Source organism: Tympanuchus pallidicinctus, unplaced genomic scaffold (genome assembly GCF_026119805.1).
Source record: "Tympanuchus pallidicinctus isolate F22 unplaced genomic scaffold, pur_lepc_1.0 scaffold15, whole genome shotgun sequence".
Taxonomy (NCBI): domain Eukaryota; kingdom Metazoa; phylum Chordata; class Aves; order Galliformes; family Phasianidae; genus Tympanuchus; species Tympanuchus pallidicinctus.
Window position 1 is genome coordinate 23,935,874 of NW_026294669.1, and position 19,218 is coordinate 23,955,091.

The 19,218-nt window shown below is 40.1% G+C and overlaps 1 protein-coding gene and 1 long non-coding RNA gene across 2 annotated transcripts in view; one reads left to right on the top strand and one right to left on the bottom strand.

The window, feature by feature from the left end:
- LOC128076716 (uncharacterized) overlaps nt 1–19,218 on the bottom strand; it is a 496,481-nt gene that overhangs the window by 338,559 nt on the left and 138,704 nt on the right. The gene's annotated exons all lie outside the window — the stretch shown is intronic.
- PARD3B (par-3 family cell polarity regulator beta) overlaps nt 1–19,218 on the top strand; it is a 753,023-nt gene that overhangs the window by 256,569 nt on the left and 477,236 nt on the right. The window lies entirely within an intron of this gene.

Consider the following 19,218-nt stretch of genomic DNA (forward strand, 5'->3'; position numbering starts at 1 on the left):
TGAGGGTCATTTTCAAGAAGTGGCCTCCCATTGTCAATTACCATCCTTTTACACACAAAAAAGGCAGTTCTTCCTTCTGAACTGAACTGCATATACCGAGCACTGTGTTGTGGATTGCTCTGGAGCCTCTACAACACTGAAGCCTTGCATGAGGGACAGACCTGACTTACTTTGCTAGAGGAAACCTGCTGCTTGCCAGTATTAATGGTCATCTGAGAAACATCCAGCTACTGCAAACAGTGGGAAGAGCAGTCAGGAAATGGTTCTGAGAAACAGTCCAGTGATGGAGGAGGAAACGAGTCAAATTCTTTAATCTGAATTTAATTCTAATCACACTTCCTGTGTGAATAAACCCAGGGCTTCTGTACATCCCATAGACCTTCTCCCATGTTTGCAAGAGGTTGGCGGGAAAAAATTGACTTTTCTCTGATGATTCAATAATCATTATTTGACGATCTCACTTGTGACTTGACTCACAAGGAAAATGGCTTCCCCCTACAGAACTACTGATGTTTGGCCCGATTACTGCCCCAATTACTGCCCCATCTTCTGTTTACTATTTTTTTTTCTTTTTCTTTAAGAGGGTTTTTCCCTCTGATACGCATTTCTCTCTTTGTTACCACTTTCAGCCACTAAAATTAACCAGTTCCTGATACAGCCTTGTAGAGCTAGAGAATTGATACCTTAGAATACTGAATGCAGAGGGATTTCAGCCTTCCCATTCAAAAAATGCTTTTCTGCCTATTATTTTCTCTTTTCTTTTTTGGATATTTACACTATTTGATTAAGTACAAAATATTACCTCTCCCTATAGTTCCAGGCTTTCAAACGTAGTATATTTATAACATCTCTTTTCCTCTTTTTAGCAGCCAGGGAGTGATAAATTATTTATTTATAGGAAAGCTCAGGTTCTGAATGAGATCTTTCTAGGAGATAGCCATCCAAGCTTATTCAGCAGACCACAAGTCTGTACCCCCAGATTAGATCAAATAGAGATTAGCTGCAATTGGCAGTCAGGTTGTTTTTTTTTTTCTTTTCCATTTGGAGTATTGAATTTTAAAAAGGAGGTTGAGTGCACACAAATGGAGAACCTGAAGCTGCCAGCTCCCCTGGACATGTGATCTAACTTGAAGAGAAAAGCTTTGTGGTTGGACTATCAGCATACAAGTTTGTTCACGTTTTTGCACGTGTGTGAGAACAACACATACATCTTCCCATCTGGCTGGGTGCTGGGGACAGAGTGAGAGAGACGCAGGTGCCTCAGTGAATGTAAAATGTGGTTAATGTGCAATATGGAATGGAAGTGCTACATGAAGCACTTTAAAGTGGGACAAGTGACAAAGTGTCTTGTTTTTATGGGTAAAAAGCATCTTGTTAGCATTTGAAGTAGATGAGAAGACAATTGAGCTTACTGAATTTTAGTGAGGGAAAGTACAGTCTGGAAGGACTAAAAAGGAAATCGAACGGAAAGTCTGTAGTCAGAGAAAGCTGACTGACATGCTGGTGACAGGCTGCTGGTGCTGACTTTCAGAAGAGGATGGCCTAGAAATGGGGCCATTGGTTATCAGTGTATGTGAGTCCTGGATGGGTGCCACGGTTTACTTATACACCACAGTTTTTACTAGTACGTAAAAGATTACCAGCAGATACGGGAGAGCTTCACCCCTGAAGCCCTACTGGGTAGTAGGCACAGTGCCCCTCTCCCACTGAATGGCCATGAGGAGCCATGCTGTAATCTATTGGTATCAACAAAAAGGAGCCCACAGCAAGCATTGTGTGAAAGCAAGCAGCTTTGGTTTCACCCCTTCCCACAGGACCTGGAGTAGCAGTGAATGCTGCAGACAGCAGTGACCTTCAAAATATGTTGGTGATGGACTTTGGGCAGATGAGATGGATTTATCTTCAATTAGCAAAGTTGTGTTTTCAGTTGTTATATAGGGAGCTAGGACATACCAGTAAGCATCCTTTACAGCACATCCATGCATCACCTGCCATAAGCAATTCCTTCATATTGGCCTGGGTACTCCTATGGGATCCACTACAAAGCTGAGCACAGCTGTATGTGTAGGAACGTGTGTGGGATTCAGAAAACAGCAAGCTTGATGTAGGACAGGGCAAGTTAGTTTACTATATACCCAAGTAAGATGTTGCAAATACTATACAGTATGCTATGGAAGGAAGGTGACTCAATGGCATTTCTTTTTTTAGTGCTCTACTGCACAGCTTTTAATTGCAGTGCAAATTAAACAGACCTGTACATGGAAGGAATCAGCAACTACATTTTTTCACAGGAAAAGACAGGTTTCTCAAATATTTAAGTACAGCTGCTAGCCAGTTGCTAGCAAAAATAGTTGCTGTGGTTTTGGCTTACATATTTACATGGGGATCAAAAATGATGAATTACTGTTGAGACATTACCGAAGAAATACATATACAGTCTAAGGGTGGGTAAAAATACCACTTTGCTACCGGATCTATATGCACTGCTTTAATCTTGGTATTATGTGAGAAGAGCTGAACATCTATGGTTGTCTAACCAAGGGAGTATTAAATTTGGAGCATAAATGAAAAAAAAAAGAAAAAGAATGTAAGTCACATGAGTATAGATGGTCAATCAGAATTAAGAAAAGAGAAAGAAGAGAAGAGAAACTGATTTAATTTAAGCAGCATTTAGGGGCTAGATATTCAAAATGTTATTTCCCTGGTGCTTGACAAAAAACTGCCTTTTAGACATGCAAGACTGTTCATAATCACAAAAGACGCTAGCATGCGCATGGAATGGTAATGAAAATTCACTAGGATGAACATTTCTAAGAATCATGAAAATTTGGGGGTATTTCTATTGGGGAATGCTCAGTTTAAAATTCACGTATAGCTCAGAAGTCTCTCTTTGAGTAACTCTTCAAGTGTCTCTTAGCTGACTGTTGAAAAACAGATGCCCAACATCATTGGTCGTATCTTGATAACCTTGTTGTGTAATAAGAGAGGAGAACCAGCCCTTTCTATATTTAACTCTCAAAGAATGCTTTGGGATCTTAAACGTTGAAGATGTATTGAAGAATGTTCCCAAAACATTTTACAGAACAGTCTACCTGTCAGGAAGAATCACCACAGATGAGTGCATTTTGACACTCTGCAATCATGCAGATATGTCCGATGCTACAACACAGAAGTTCAGGGCAAGAAGTAAAGGCTATTGTAAACAAATAAAATGATGGGGGTGAAGTTTGGTTGGCATAAATTAATATTCCAGATTGCATCCTGATTACATCCTTCCCCAGATCAACTTATTTATTGTTGTTTTATTTTTAAATTAAATTATTCCTTTAAGGATACTGCTTCACAACTCAGACGATGTTCTCTAGGTAGCCTATTCTTTCCCGTCTGCCATTCCTTAACCTTCTAGTAAAGCTATGTTACACATCCTCTCTTGGTCACATCAACTTTTCCCAGCTCAACGTTAAGAAATTGCCTCTAGAAGTCTCACTGCGGTTCTTGAGATTTAGGCAGAAGGCATGGAAGCTGTGTGGGTTGAGCACATTCAAAAGTACAAATTGACTGCTATCTCATGTGCTCTTGGCTCAGAGATATTTAAGTCCCCTTTGTGATAGCTCCATTGGTACCAGAGCTTTGATGTTAAAGACATAAAAATTCCATCATTAAATCAAAGATCCCATCCAAGACAGGAAATGAAGAATAAATTGGAGAGCAGTTCCCCAGACCCTGGCTTCACCAGCCTCCATTTCAGTGGCTGTCCATGAATGACGGAGCAGGCTTATTCAGGCTCTCAAAAGTGGAGACATTCCAGTGTATTGATCTCATATTTACTTTAAGATATACAACTTTCTTCACATTGCCCAAGAGAGGGAAAGAAAGAGATGAAGAAAAAATTTTTCTACTACCTACCCACCCAAGAGTTGGGGTAATGAGCAAGTGAGGAATGTGCAAGTCATGTCTGTCTGAAGATCATATTTTGTTTTACAGCAGTATGGCAATAAATTTGTTTTTAAAAAAGCATGTTCACATTTTACACTTGCATGCGTTTAAACAGTATTAACAAGATTAATTCAGACCCTTTGCAACATAGATGAAAGAGTATTTAGAAACTTCTAAAGCTACACACTGTGAAACTAACAGTCTGTAACTGCTTTGTTAAACTATAAAACTTTTCAAGCTAACATAATGGATTTGTGGATAGCAACATCTAGATGGATGGATCATTATGCTCATCAACTCTGACCTCCTGCATATGACACAGTCCAGAGCATATCACCCAGTGATACCACCATCAAGCCCAATAATTTATAGCTGAACAGGCCATCTCTTTCAGAAAGAAGGACATAGAATCTTGATTTAAAGACTCTAGGCGATTAATTTACCACATCCCTATGCCATCTGTTCCAGTGGTTAATTATCTTCAGTTAAGTGTGTATCTTATTTGCAGACTGATCTTTTTGACTTTAGACTTTTATCTGCCTCTCTGTGTGGACATGATGGCTCATAATGCTTTGATATTTCTCATGCATTAGGACTGAAATGTGATGCCTAGACTGGAAATTTCAGGTTTGGAGTTATGTTTTGGTTTCTTTTGTTGAAACCTTAATACAAAGACTTTCAAGGCATTGGCACAATACACTGTAATATTTCATTTTGGAGCAATTTCAATGACTCAGTGTTAATGGCATATAGTATTCCAGATTTTGAGGAGTAAAAATATTATGTGCACTTCATCTGTTTGTTTAAAGTGGTGTTTCCTAATGAAGGCTGTACAGTGCTGAAGTGTGGAAGCAAGAGTATGATGTAGTGGCAAAAATAAGGAGTGCTGAGAGTCCTAATTCCTGTCATGGTCCCAGTTCTGCCGCTGCAGTTTGATTTGTGAGTCCTGAGAAATCATCTCATTTCATTGTAAATAGTTATGGGGGCTGTGTTACAAAGCATACAGAAATATTTTTGTAGCTGGACTACGTGAACCACTTTAAAAACAGCACATATTTTATTTGGAAATTTTTTGAAAACCCAATAACTTCACTTAAGGTGATTTCAAAATCACTTCATATTTGAGTTTTCTAGGCAGAAAGTCTGTTATACCTGTTATCCTGTGTCGCCAAGGTATAAAGATTTGTCAACAGTATCCATCTCTCTTGAAAAAGAAATGCAGCATTCTTTGGTCTGCATCTCACTAGCTTTCCTTGGGCTGAATATCATAGCCTTATATGCTGAGTAGAAAATCTACAGTTAACTAAAATATCTTTTTCCTTTATACCTCCACAATTTCATGGGTTCCCTGCCACACCTACAAAGCTATCCAGACTCCTAGCCAGACTGCTCTCCCAACTGACATGTTAGTTTCCCTGCAGAAATTCTCCCAGCTGCAGTTTCCCACCCTAAAAAGAGACGGAGCTCTATATAGAGATATTACCAACATGACTGTAGATTTAGTACTTACAACTTACTATTTTTCACTGACTTCTCTATTTAAGGTCTAGCGTATGCTTTTGTGTGTGGTAGCAGCCCTCTTCTCATTGCATGCACTGATGCAGCTTTGCCAACGTAGTTCAAATTCCTGCTCTTGATTGCTGCCTGATTACCTTACTGTACAGATAAGGTCATGGTGACAGAATCAGCTACGTAATGATAATAAAGGCTTCATTCCTTTCTCCAGAGAAACCTCCAGTAGAAGGAAGGACTGTGCCTGCCTCCATTGCAAAACAGTGTGCTGTGCTATCCCCTCTGCTTGTGAATCAGTTAACACTGAGTTCTCACAGGGTATTGTAGGTGGCCGAAAAACCAGAACTCATGGAGTTAATTCCATGCCAACACCGCTCTCCTTCAACAGTCATGGAATGCTCCTACATCTCTTTCAAACAGGAGAGCTAATTAAGAGAATCCTTTTCTGGGTTCCATTAAAACCTAAGAGCCAAGGACAAATCAAGTAGCTTTAGAGAGATGCTCCTAAGCTGACAGAAAGAAGTGCTTGTTAGAAAAGAAGCTTCAAACAACCACTAAATGATTATGGTAGTATAAATGCAAGTGGAGACACTTCAAGGAAGTTCACCAAATTCTTCTCAATTTTATTTTCCTTTGAAGTGCTATAATCCCAAATTTTGTTTCCCTGACCTCAGTTTATTTCAAAGCAGTTGACACATTTTGGATACCAGCCATCTTAGCTCAATCAAGTTAACTAGAGATTATGGCCACTCAGAGCCACAGAGATTGTCTCAGGGAGGCAGTTTATCTAAGTCATGAAATAAGTAAGAGTATAAGTAAGTATAAGTATTAAGAATTTTTTCTACCTTCTTCCTCTGTTTTACTCTTGATGGATAATTATTCCCAAGACATGTCAGGCATTGCGATCCTCAGCAATACTTGTTCTTACTTTGTTCAAACAATAACAAAAGGTGAAAGTGCTGTTTTTCTCTCTACACAAAACACAGCATGAGAAAGTGCTTTCCTTGAAAGATCTGTTTACTCATCTAAGATTGGCAACTCCTAGCGCAGACACATTTGAGAGTGCTGGAAAACGAAGGCTAGGGAAGTCTTCTGTGAATCTGACAAGGAGTGATGCCACAAAGCAGAATTATCTGCATCTGAGTTATTGACAAATGAAGTATTTTTGTAGTAGCAGTATGGGAGTAGTCCACAAGGGCTCAGTCCTGAGATGTGCAGGAATACTGGCCACCCAGTAGGTGACCCTTTTGCCTGTACTCTGCTGTCCCACAGCAGCAGACTTGGCACTGGATGCAGAGCAACATTTCTCTTATCAGAGAGGAGCAGAAGTATCTCAAAACTGCTGCTGTACTTCTGTCTTGCATTGGATTCTGCCAAGGGTACAGAAGTCAGGCCAAGATATCTGGCCCTACGTTGCACTCAGAACAAAATTTCTTTTGATCCATATTAAATTTGTGTCATTTTATTTCATCAAGAGCTGACTTGCATTTGGGCTGTGGGATGGAATGGAGTTCATTATCTCTTCTTTCTTCTCTATTACTTTGCACTTTTCAAATTAAGTCATCATATTCTTTTTTAAACTTCATCTGGCGCTGACTCATTCCTTCATGCTGTGTCTAATAATTTCCATAGGCTCTTGTCTGGCTTGCTTTTTGCAATGGCCATTTCGAAATGAAGCAACCAATACTGAATGCAGTAGCTTAGTTGGAGCTACAACACCAATCAATGTAATCCTGCTTTAATACGTTCCATATTATTATCATGCTCTTTCATGCAGTCTGATTTTACCACCTTTGCACACTGTGGCGATGTCTTCGTTGATTTTTTTTTTAAGATGTTGCAGCTGAGTAAATTCCTGCATGCATGTACACAATGGGTGTAATTTAAGGAGTTCTTTACAAAAGGTATTGTTTTGCACTTCTCAGTGCAAATTTCAGTGACTTCATATCATCAACTTACCCTGAAACTTGGGACATTCAAGAAATCTCTGATAGCTTTCTCCAACATTTTTATTCCTTCCCTTTTCCTCCACATTTAGTGAAATCTGCTATCGGTGATGTCTCTAACATAGGATACCCAGTCCCCCCCTCAGTCTCAGCTTACAAACAGGCTGTATTATTAAGAGGTTAAGAAGATTGTGGTCCAATTGGAAGAGTTCCAGAGTTGGGCAGTAAGAAGAAACAGAGAGCTAGAAAACATGGGCTTAGGGGAAAAATGAAGTTGTTTGGTATACAGAAAACTAAACTGACAGGAGTCAAGGTAGTAGATAAAAACAGTTAGTGGGGAAAAAAAAAAAGGTATGTGGGACAAGAAGTAAAGGCTCAACTTGAAGCAAGGAGAAGTTAAACACACGAATATCACTTTCTAACAGTAGGAATGGTGGAGCAGTCAGATTGAATGCAGGAATCTAGAAATCTCCTTCATATCTCAGTAAGAAGCAAGGCAGACAGGGGAGGTTAACTGAGCAGACCCCATTCTGATCATGAGTGCTTGAGAGCTGTTTTCTGATTCTGTGAAAGATAGCCCGATGGCATGTGCAAAACATCATTTTACCTTGTTCACAGCTGATGTAATGTAGAGTCTAGCCTTTAAACAGAGCCTTACTGTTGCTGACAATAAATCAGTGGTAACAACTGCAGAAAGTGATAATGAAACAAGTGGGGAAAAAAAAACCTGATGTTGCTCTGGGGTGCCCCAACAAATGAGTACAAAAAGCTGTGTGTATCACAGTGCCATCACTAATCTATGGCTCCAGTAGAGCATATGCTCTCCCAGGGAGGGTTGTTTACGACTCTTGTTCACCTTTCTTTCTCTGTCTTCTGTCAGCCTGTTTACATTGCAGGGTGAGAGCTGAATGTTTCTACAGCACTAACTGTAACAAGGAAGCTGTCTTAATTCAGGCTGCTAAGAGTTACCATCATGCAATTAACAGGCAGGGGTGGAAAGCACTAGCATCAAGAATGATTACTGACTATTTCTGACAAAGATAACGCTGCCTCTGTGTCACAGTAGCATCTAGTAGTATAGAAGTGTATTTAAGTACCTTCTCCACTGTGAAGCAACTCACGCTTTAGAATAAATGTATATACTTACATACCATGTATAAAAATTGTATGTAAAAAGTATGAATATATACGCACACATTTTATGTATATGTATAAGTTAAAACATAGCTCTTCTGAGGGTAAAAGTATTGTCAGTAAAGTGACTGACCTTGGCAACAATAGCAATCAATGAGATTAATGGTTTAGTCTGGATGGCAGTCACGTACACGGAAACCAAAGCCCTGGAAACAGAAAAATCCTGATACAGTCCTGCTTTTAACCATAATTCAAGGCTAGTTCTACCAGGAAATGACTAATATAAGGCAGATAGCTATTTGTAGATGCTAGGAAAGTTCTTCCAAATCTGCAGCTAACCCTGTATCATGATATCTCAACCCCAACTTTAAGCATGCGGCACAGGAAGTGATAAAATCTCACTTCAGTGCCCATAAGTGAAATCTAATAAATGCGTTAGAAGCAAATTGTCTGTTGCCCAGCCTCAAGGCTTCCCTAATTCTACACTGCTGGTCACATGTTCACCATTCCCGCCTTACAGACAGCAGACCACATCCACAATTAGAAACTGCAGATGTCACTATAGTGATGAGCACTGCTGAGCCTGTGCTAGAGCCACAACAGGCATGTTACCATGCTTCAGCTATTTTGGAGTAACAGCCCATCTGCAGGACCTTACCATCTAGTAATTGTAGTGTTGTTTGAGGGCATGTATTCCACTCTGAACAAAAGAGTAAATTACCTGAGCTGAACCATAAGGGAACAAGATGTTGCCTGAAAACAGTTGTAGTGGAGCAGCTGACCTGAGGTAATGCAAAGCACTGAGCTCAAGGATTCTATCGTTAGGGAAACCCTAACAGACATTGAGCAAACTGACACAGACTGAAGGAATCAAAGATACTGTTCATTAAAATAATCATGGCCAAATACATATTTGAGCTCCGAGCTTCCTGGGATCTATCAGTCCTCCAAGATGTTTTCCAAGACATGTGGGCCCTGACTCCACCTCAGGAGGAAATTTGCTTACAGCTCTTCACGTAAGGGTGGAAGAACAGTATTGATGGAGCGAGAGAAAATGTGTTAATCACCATGCAGAATTTCTTACCTAGTAATTCATGGCTTACTGCAGAATCCTAAATCAAATCCCACTAATTTGAGATTCTCTAGATGCAGTATTGCTGACAATCACAGCAAAAACTGTTTGTATGAGTGTAATTGGGGAGTTAGGGGATTATAACATCTCCACATTTTTTTCTCACAAGATTACAAATTGGGGAAAAATGATAACACAGCACATTTTCTTTTCTACCTGCTCTCCTCTCCTTTAAAAATAACCAACAGAAAGGAATCACATGGGGGATAACCCATTTAATGAAACAGAAACAATTCCTTTACTACTAGGTTCGATTAACAAGAAGCACACACAGTTCTTGCTGCGCAAATCCTCCCCCAAAATATGGATCTTTCAGGATTTTCTTGACAGACAAACCAGACAAACTGTTATTTTTAGCCCATATATTCTTCTGTCATGCTGTTCATCAGGAAGACTGCCTGATAGTTATTCACAGTGATGTACTGATACACTCTCTGGTATATGATGATATACTTGGCAGTACAACTAATAATTTGAATTGTTTGCCTGTGGGATTGTAGGTCATTCAGGTTTTTCAGTGCTTAAGCTTACACAGATTGCACTGGAGATCCCAAAGAGTTGGCTGCTGTTTACACGTGTACAGACAAAATTGCTTGAAAAGAAGTGAGACTGAGTTGGAAACTGCCTTGTTAGACGCAAGACTCTTAAGAAGACAGATCGTCTCGCATATTGATACAACATCACAAAGCAAATATCATATTGCAGTGTCGGGACAACACGCAACAAGTGTTTTGTGGCACTCTCAGAATCCATTTGATGTGATCCGTTCCTCTTCTCATTCCTTCTGTCTTTGTGTGGAAAACATAGGTTGTTTCTTCTCTCTTACTGGATGCGTGGAAAAATAAGAGATGAAGGTTTGAAAACCATGCTGCTTGCCAGCCACATTAGCTGCCCAAGAGCCACAAATAGCCCTATTCTTCTTCCCGAACATTTATATTACAGTAGCACCTAGAGGCTCCAGCTAACAGCAGGGCTGTACAAAACTAGGCTGTGTGCCAGCCACAGTCTAAATGCATGTTAACACACAGCCCACTCTGCAATGAGCTCGGGATCCTCATTGCAACCTCTCATATACACCACAGAATTAAAGTCTTTTTTTCCCTTCAAGTATTTACATGAGGAAGGGAGGTCCTAAGTACCTGCAGCTCTAGGAAATGAGTACAAAAAAATTCAAGGTGAGGTTCTACACAAGGAGAAGCTGGTACTTATTTGCAAAATGTCTAAGCTGAGTTTTCCCATTCATATTCCACAGATTCAATTTACCTACATCCCATGTTATATTTAAATATCTACTTATGTATTATTCTGAAGAAGTGAGTTGTTTTGATAATTAGCTCCAGGTCATGTTGGAAGTGGACAGAAGTTCACAATATTTACTAAAAATGATTGCTTATTTTAAGCTAAAGTATTAGTAAGAAGTCAGTTATTTCTCTGTTGCAGAAAAGGTCATGTGTGCAAGTGGGGATGATAGGCGTTAGCAAAGCCACCTCTCAACATCAGTAGTTTGAAGAATCTCTTCAAGCAGTAGTCTGGATTGCGAGGCAGTGTTGAAGTGTTACAGTGTTACAAGTAAAGGCTACTCGCTTCATCTGTTAAACATCCTTTCATAAGAAAAGACACGCCAAGTGAACAGCAAACTACATTACACTCCTCACAGTGTATCCTGTCAGGAGTAACAGCCTCATCACATACTACAGGAGCTAAAGGTCTCAGGATTAGAGTGAATGAGGTCAATGTTAATTAATGCTCTAACTAATCACAGGGCAAATGCTTCCAGCAACAGGCAGTCTACAACATTGTCTTAATCTGCCATGTATAAGGCCTGGAGTTGCTGTGATTTCAATTGTTTTAAATGAGTATATGTGTATACATACGTTTGTTACATGTAACAGAGAACCCAGTATTAAACTTTCAATAAATCAGGCATGTTTTTGAGACCAATCTCCAGTGCTGGGTAACTCCACGTTGGAGTCTGGGGCCCATTCAGCTCCTGGGTAAGTGCAGTGCTACAATAGATTAGCATTCAAAAGCAGTGACCACTGTTTTGATATGGAGTACACAGAAAGCAGCGTCCGTAACTCATGGCTTTTCTCTTTCTCTGTGTGTTGGACCAGAGAAACAGACAGTGTAAATTATGGGACAAGACCAAAAGAAGAAAATCAAAACCCAAAAATAAGCAGCCAGAAAAGGAGGCCACAAAGAAGAAAGAAAGTGAAACGCTGTAGCCTCCAAGTCATGAACATCTCTTGGTCTCTGCTTCTCCTATTTCTGATCTGACAAGTATTACAAATACCAAGCCTACATCCCTCTTCCCTCAAGTGATTAATGTGCAGTGGTCTTTCTGAAAGCTTAAAAAGCTCTCCCTCCGGGCCACAACATTTGATAAAGAAATGAAGCCTGGCGATTAATAATTCCCTGGGCTGAGTTTTTGTTTAATAACTATTCTGTCGGTGATAGATCTAAAGGGAGAGGGTGTGGGTGCGCGTGCATGCCGAGGGAGTAATTTGATTGTGGCCAGGAGATTTGGCAGGCTGGCATTACAAAGCAGCTTTTTAGCAATGGCTGGAAAACCAGCATGACAGATCACTCAGTTCTGTACTTCCCAGCATACCCTCTCTCACCACAGCTATCTCATTAGACTTGAGCCAGCCAATCCTAGCCTGTGATTCAGGAAATATTCCTTCCTTGACATTCTAGAGAACAATTCCTTACCCAAGGAAAATTACATTCAAAAATAAATGGAAAAGCATCAATCAGCTGGGAAAATATATTCAGCTTTTTCGATCTCCTGAGAGAAACTGATTTTTTTTTTATTATTTTATTATGTTTAAGTAGGGCTGAAGGCCATGGTTTGATTTAAAAAGCAAAACAAAACAAAACAAAACCCTAAGGTAACTAAAGCAACAGCACCATAACATTTACATATAAACTGCTACCTTTTCTTTGCATAGAGACTGTACTTTTCATTAACGCTAAATCTTGACTATTTAGAGGCCTATGGAGATGTGCTAGCAGAGACCAGTCCTCTTTACAACATCTCAACCTATGCCAAAAGAAACAACATTACTGACTGTGTTCCTGGAATATCCAGAAGTGTTAACTTAGATTGAGGGTGGATCATATGCCTTCCTTCCCCTGTATAAAACATCTTCCTCAAGAAGCCAATATCTTCAATGTCTGGACATCTCTCCTAACATAGCTGGTACTACTTGAGCCTCTCCCCAGCCGTGCATCACATTTCCCACTGAAGATTGCCTTGTCAGAGAGGCTAAATAGCTCAGAGCTGTTTCACCCTGAATGATCCGTGTTGGTATACGCAGCTTAAAAAAGCATGTCTTTACTATGCCAACTTACCTTTAACAGATGGAATCAGAGGGGATACATCAAGAAGAGTCCCAGCAGCTGAGTGTGCCCACCCAGCATCTCAGAAGGTCATTGCAGAGTCAAGAATTTAGCCTAGGTATTCTGGCTTCCAGTCTAGCATTCCTATTCATGAGGCTGATTACCTTTACATCTCTTGACAAAAATAAAATAAAATAAAATTCAGCGATGCCTTTTAATGAGATTCCCCTGCAAATGTATCTAAGGAGATGTTTTCATATTATGAAAGAGATTATGATTTTTATCCAGAGGGTAAATAACCCACTGAATGAAAACTGTCATTGCTAGGCCATGAAAGAGGAATTCATTACTTCACCTTCTCCTAATGGGACACTGTAACTGATGGTGTTTTATTTCTCCAGTCCTGCAAGCTCTACAATGTCCCATAATTCACCACAGAGTGTTAGAATTTAGGCTTTGTCTGTATCATTACATGAAGATGAAATGCTAATGCTGTTCTGAATTACCTTTCTATTCATTTTATTTATTTTTAAAGTATTTTCTTCCCATATGTAAGTTGTTACTATTATGCAAAATTTGTTACCTTGCTGATAATTTTTCCTCTTTTTCACTCTGAGTTAATAACAAAATGCAAATCAGTAGTACTACTTTTTTCCTTCCACTTCACACAATACCTGAATAATAAAGCATTTAAAGGTTTACAATACATATTAATGACATTTAAGCACTTTTTAAGGTAAATTTGCCTTCGTTTTTCTTCATCTTTTTATACTCACCTTTTCCTGTATTATGTCTGTTCTCTGCACCTCACACGCTTTCAAATAAGGCCATCTCATCACATTCTTTCTTCTCCTCTCTCTCTCTCCTTTTTCAGTGGCAATAAAATTTATCTCACTTAAAGAGAAATGTCCACTCACCACCCCCATGCACAGTACAGAGCCAAAGCTCAATATATCTGGTCACCTAGATAAATATGGGCAGCATTGTCAAGGCTGAGTGTCAGGCCACAGTAACAAAGGCTGCTGTTCTATTAAATTCTTCAGCTGATAAAACACTGGTGTGGCAGCTTGAGTCCATGCCTTTAAAGATGACAACGGACTATTTCTTATTAAGTCAAACAGCAATTTCAAAGACTACACCAGATTTTCCTAGTTTACCTGATTATAGCTACTGTTCACACAATCCTTTTTTTCTTTATCACTGATACTAGTCTATTGCTACTTCTTATTTGATGGTTAAATGACAGATACTTTTTAAATTAAAACCAACAAACAAAATCTAAAAACAAAAACTATTCCCTAAGTCATCCACTCCAGATTTTCTGTGAAATAATTTTACAAAGAACATCTTCATCCCCATCAGCACTTTTAGCTTCATAATAGGAGGATGGTTGATTTTTTATTTTTTTATTTTTTAATCAAGGAATGCTGAGTCCTGTGAATGAAAATTGTCAATTACACCACATCCATTTTCCCTAGAACAGCCTAGCTCCACAGCACTGTTCAATATCCCTGCCTTCCCAAGAACTCATTCCTTCCTTCTGGAGTTTGAGCAGTTTTACTGGTATGTTTGGGATTCATCACCTCTGTCTAGCTCTGCTAGCTTTTTATAAAGATGAAACTCGAATCCCTGTTTGATAACTATAGCCAACTTCAGCATCTTTGTGGTCCCACAATTGCTGAGACCACGTAGCTCTGATCATACTTAAGCTGTTCAAGACCAGAAGTGATGATAGCTTTCTGTTCTTGCTTACACCTCATTAAAACCATTAGCTAGGATAGACTATCTCCTGCTGAGTGCAAAGTACCCAAGAGCCATTTCCTACTTGTCAAGCCCATGGTACTCAACAAAGAAGTTGACACGTACTTCTCCAAAGTCAGCCCATTTTAAACCATGGTTTATTTCTAACAAGGCCTGACTATCTCATCCCGTAACTCAAGAAGGACTATTCCAACAGGGTCCAGGAAGAACCAGCCCAGGACAAAAGGTACCAGCTGCAATGGTGAACTCTGATTGCTCTGAATGCCAGAAACCAGCACTGGGTGGCAGGCTAGGATAGCACTTGGCAGTTACTCCCAGCCCTGATGTACCACTTCTCAACTTCTCACTTGTCTCCTTGCCACATACAAAAGGCCACACAAACTGTGGCTGAGTGGCAGGGCTGGAGAGGACCATGCACCCACACGGGAGCTGCTTTTCTCTGCTATGATGTAGCTAAGAAACCACGCACGTTTCTCACTCTCTATGCAATCAACAAAGGCTGCAGTTATTGGCTTACTCTTTTCTCTGTTTAAACCTAAAGTAAAAACAACAACGCCTTTGAGAGAGAAAAGTGTGACTGGAATTTGTCCAGGCAACTAATCTTGTGAGTTTAATTTTAGAACAGAGCAGTCTGGTAGTCACACACGTTAACAAGCATATCTTGCACTGCAAGCCAGTGAGAAGCAAGTACAACTTGGATGTCAGCAGCCTTCTTCTCCATGAAAGCAACCAACACCTTCTCCCATCACCACCAATAGGGTGATGCAGGACTAACTTGCAAGATGGTCTCCAGGACACAGATCAGCCCTCTTCCAACCTTAGGAAAAACAATGAATCTGTGGTCATATGTGGGAATGCCTTTAAGATAAAGTCAGTTGATGGAACAGAGATGCTTCTACTCACCACAGCAATGCTATTGCAACTTCTGTGCACCACTGCAATCTAATCTCTTTGTTTGACTGTTGTGCTACTGACCAGTCAGTTGTCTCCCTCCTGTGATTCATATCAAAGGGCTGCAGACCATGCAAACACTCAGGCCCTGTCTGAATGCATAAAATGCTAATCTCATTAGATTTCTCATTTTCAGTGTAATATTGTCACAGTGCTATGCACCACTGGCTCAGATTAGCAAGCTTGCCAGAACGGAGCCCCACTAATGAGTTAATCCAAGTAAGTCTCAAATCTCAAATCAGATTTATAGCCATCTAGAGAGAGGACCCGCCAAGGATGGGTGAGGGGTAGAAAGAGAGAGGGTCACCCTTGTTTTGACGAAAGTAGATCTCAGAAAAGAGCGTATAAGGGAGAAGTATGGAATTTTTCCTTGATAGGATAGGCTCAAACTCCCAGTTACCATGTATGAGCAAAAATCCAGATGGTTTTGAGAAGTGGTCTGAAATAATATATACTTCAGTATGGACTTGCAACTTCTGTCTTGAGGGAGAGAGAGTTAGCTATAAAATCAGCAACTAGCAATGCTTCTCTTGCCATCATTTAATCTAGAATGCTTTAAAGATCGAAGCAGCTCATAGACCTGAGATTGATTAATTCCAGACAGGAACCCAGAAATGAAAGAAGGGCTGATTTTCGTGTATTAGTTTCTTATTCTGCCAGAGACCCAACATGCCAAAAAGAAGCAGACTCAAAGGAAAGACTTTGAGGAAAACACACATCTAATTGTTTGTGTTCCAAGCAGTTTCTTCAAATATAGTTGCAATCTGAAGGATAGAGCTTGGCAAGAATCCTCTCTTTTTTCTTTTTCTTTTTTTTTTCCCCCTTCAGGTCATATTGCTCTTTTGGTAGAAAAATACTGAACTACTAAAGCTAAAAATTTTCATGTGTATATGTTGGCCTCATTAAACCTTCTGTAAGACACAGCTCTACCTTATTCTTGGAATTTCTGACCAGAGCATAAGGAGGAACCTCAGAGCAATCTGCCCAGCACAGCAGAGAAGACCATGGTCACCTAAAGCAAGGTGTGGGTAACTAGCACTTCAGGATAATAATTTCACAGGATTACAGGGATTGAAGAGACTTCAAGAGATCACCCAGTCCAACCCCCTGCTAAAAAAGGTACACTACAATAGATAGCATAAGTAAGCTTCCCGACATCTTAAACACTGTCTTGGAAGGAGACTCCACAACATCTTTGGGCAGCCTGTCCCAGTGCTCCACCACCCTTACTGTAAATAAGTTCTTCTGCAAGTTAGTACGGGACTTCTTATATGCCAGTTTTAGGTTGTCACTCCTTGTCCTATCGCTGCACATCACAGAGAAGAAGCTGGTCTCATCCATTTATCTCCCACCACCCTTTAGTTATTTATATTTTTATAGATTTTAATTTCTATTTATTTTTTATTTAATTTTTATTTCAATATTTTATTTATTTTTTATTTTAATAGACATTTATATATTTATCAGATTCAGATTCCCCCCCTCAGTCTTCTTTTCCTCAGGCTGATCAGACCCAGGTCATCAGCCATTCCTCATACAGGAGATTCTCCAGGCCCTTTATCATCTGTGCGGCCCTCCACTGGACTCATTTCATTTCTCTTCCATATTTTTCATAAAATAAACATTGACAGGTTCAGCTTTGCTTCAAGGAGAGCAAGAAAATATTTTTTGCAATGTTGGTACATTTTCCCATACAGAAATATTATTTGCCTTTCAACACTTTACTGAAGAGTGCCTAGAAAACAGCATAGCATTTATTTCTTCCTTTTGGACACAATCCTGTATGTTTTCTCAGGAAAGTAGTCTACTGCTCACAGTAGGAATCCTTTTGGCCAAAGGTAGGACATAAATCTTGCAACCTTTAAAGAAAAGTCAAAATCTTTACACCAGGACTATATCACTGCTGACTTATGCATCATCAACAAATTCGTCCTTAATCTGGCTGTTGATGGATGGAAGTAGGAAGCACAATTTTTGTTGGTAAATGTGATGAAAATCCTCATCTTACGACTTCTGCAACAGAATAACTGTTTTAACAAAACTTCTTCCCAGAGCCATGATGTCTCAGCACATCCCTTACTGCTGCAGCTTTTGACTTGTGTTTACTAGAGTGTGCAAACTGCTAAGCTGTGCCAGAATTCAGAAGTGAGTGAGAACCTCTGTTCATTTCACATCTTGATCCAGGCCTTGAGTTACACCTTTGTGTGCAGAGAGAAGAGCTTGCCAATGTCTTCTCCATTTCTCACTAAGCAAACAGCTAAGCAGTAAGCAGAGTATTCAGAGTAAGGAGGTCCACTTTTGTTTACTGTATTATAGCTCAGTTAAATGGCCTTGGTGATAAAGGATTCCAATACTCAGCTAATTTTTAAACATTAGGTCAATTTTCCATGACACATCTTTCTGACTGCTAAGAAATAGATCCCACTGTAGGGAGTGTGAAAGAGCTAGGAATCCCAAACTTTCCAAGTCTAATAAAGCTTCCAAAAACATGCTTTTGTATGTGCAGATCCTACCTCTTTCAGAGAAAACTGCCACAACAATTTTCCTGCTCCATGCTAACAAGGTACTAATAACAATAGTAATCACAGTTTGTCTGCTCAGCTCACCCCAGGAGCATGGCAGCAAATTGATGATCATTTCTCATTGTGAATTATGACACAGGCACATCACCTCACCCCTGGAATAAAGCAGCACCTGCCAATCCTGTTAAAACAGCAAGAGGAAAAATGAAAGCCCTGCCGTAGCCAATCTGATTCCCTGCTGACTCTAATTACCCAGACGGGAATTTTACAATTGCTTCCTCCACCAACTCCTGCTCTGCAGTCTGCAGACTTTGGCTAGTTCTTTCTTTTGTATGCCTACCACCACTGAGTGGATTGGGTTCCTAATGAGTCTTGACACTAATGGTACAGGGAGACAGCGCAATTACATATCCCCCTCCCTTTCAGAGCAAACCTGGCAGGAAATGACCTGAGACCTCACACCCTTCTACCCCAAAGAATCCAGTTATAATGCCTCAGGAGCAGGGCCAGCTGGTGCCGGCTTCCCCCCTCCAGAAGCCCTTGCTTCACTTCCCCTTGCCTTTGTGCAGGTGGCTGGAAACAGTTCTTTGCAGCCTGATCCATGGCTGGTGGGTTGAGGCAAACACAGAAACCAGAGAAGCTAAAGCACTCTGGAACTGAAGCCCATGAAGAAAGGGAAAAAAAAATATATATTTTTTTACACATATGCTGGAGCACTCTAACAGAGTTTGTTGTCTATTATGTGTTTAACAGTGTAAGTCAGATTGCTTTAAAAAATGGGAGAAGGGGGGAGAATGGGGACACGTGCTTCTGTGATTTCCATGCTGATTGTAGTCCAGGTGTAAAAGAGACTGGAGCTACCTATTGAACTGTGAGCTAATTACAAGAAGAAACAGATGCTGCCTGCTAATGAGGAAGAAGATCCATAAGAAGCACCTTAGCTGTTAAGGAATAAGCATGCCTTTCACTTCTTGGGAGAGCA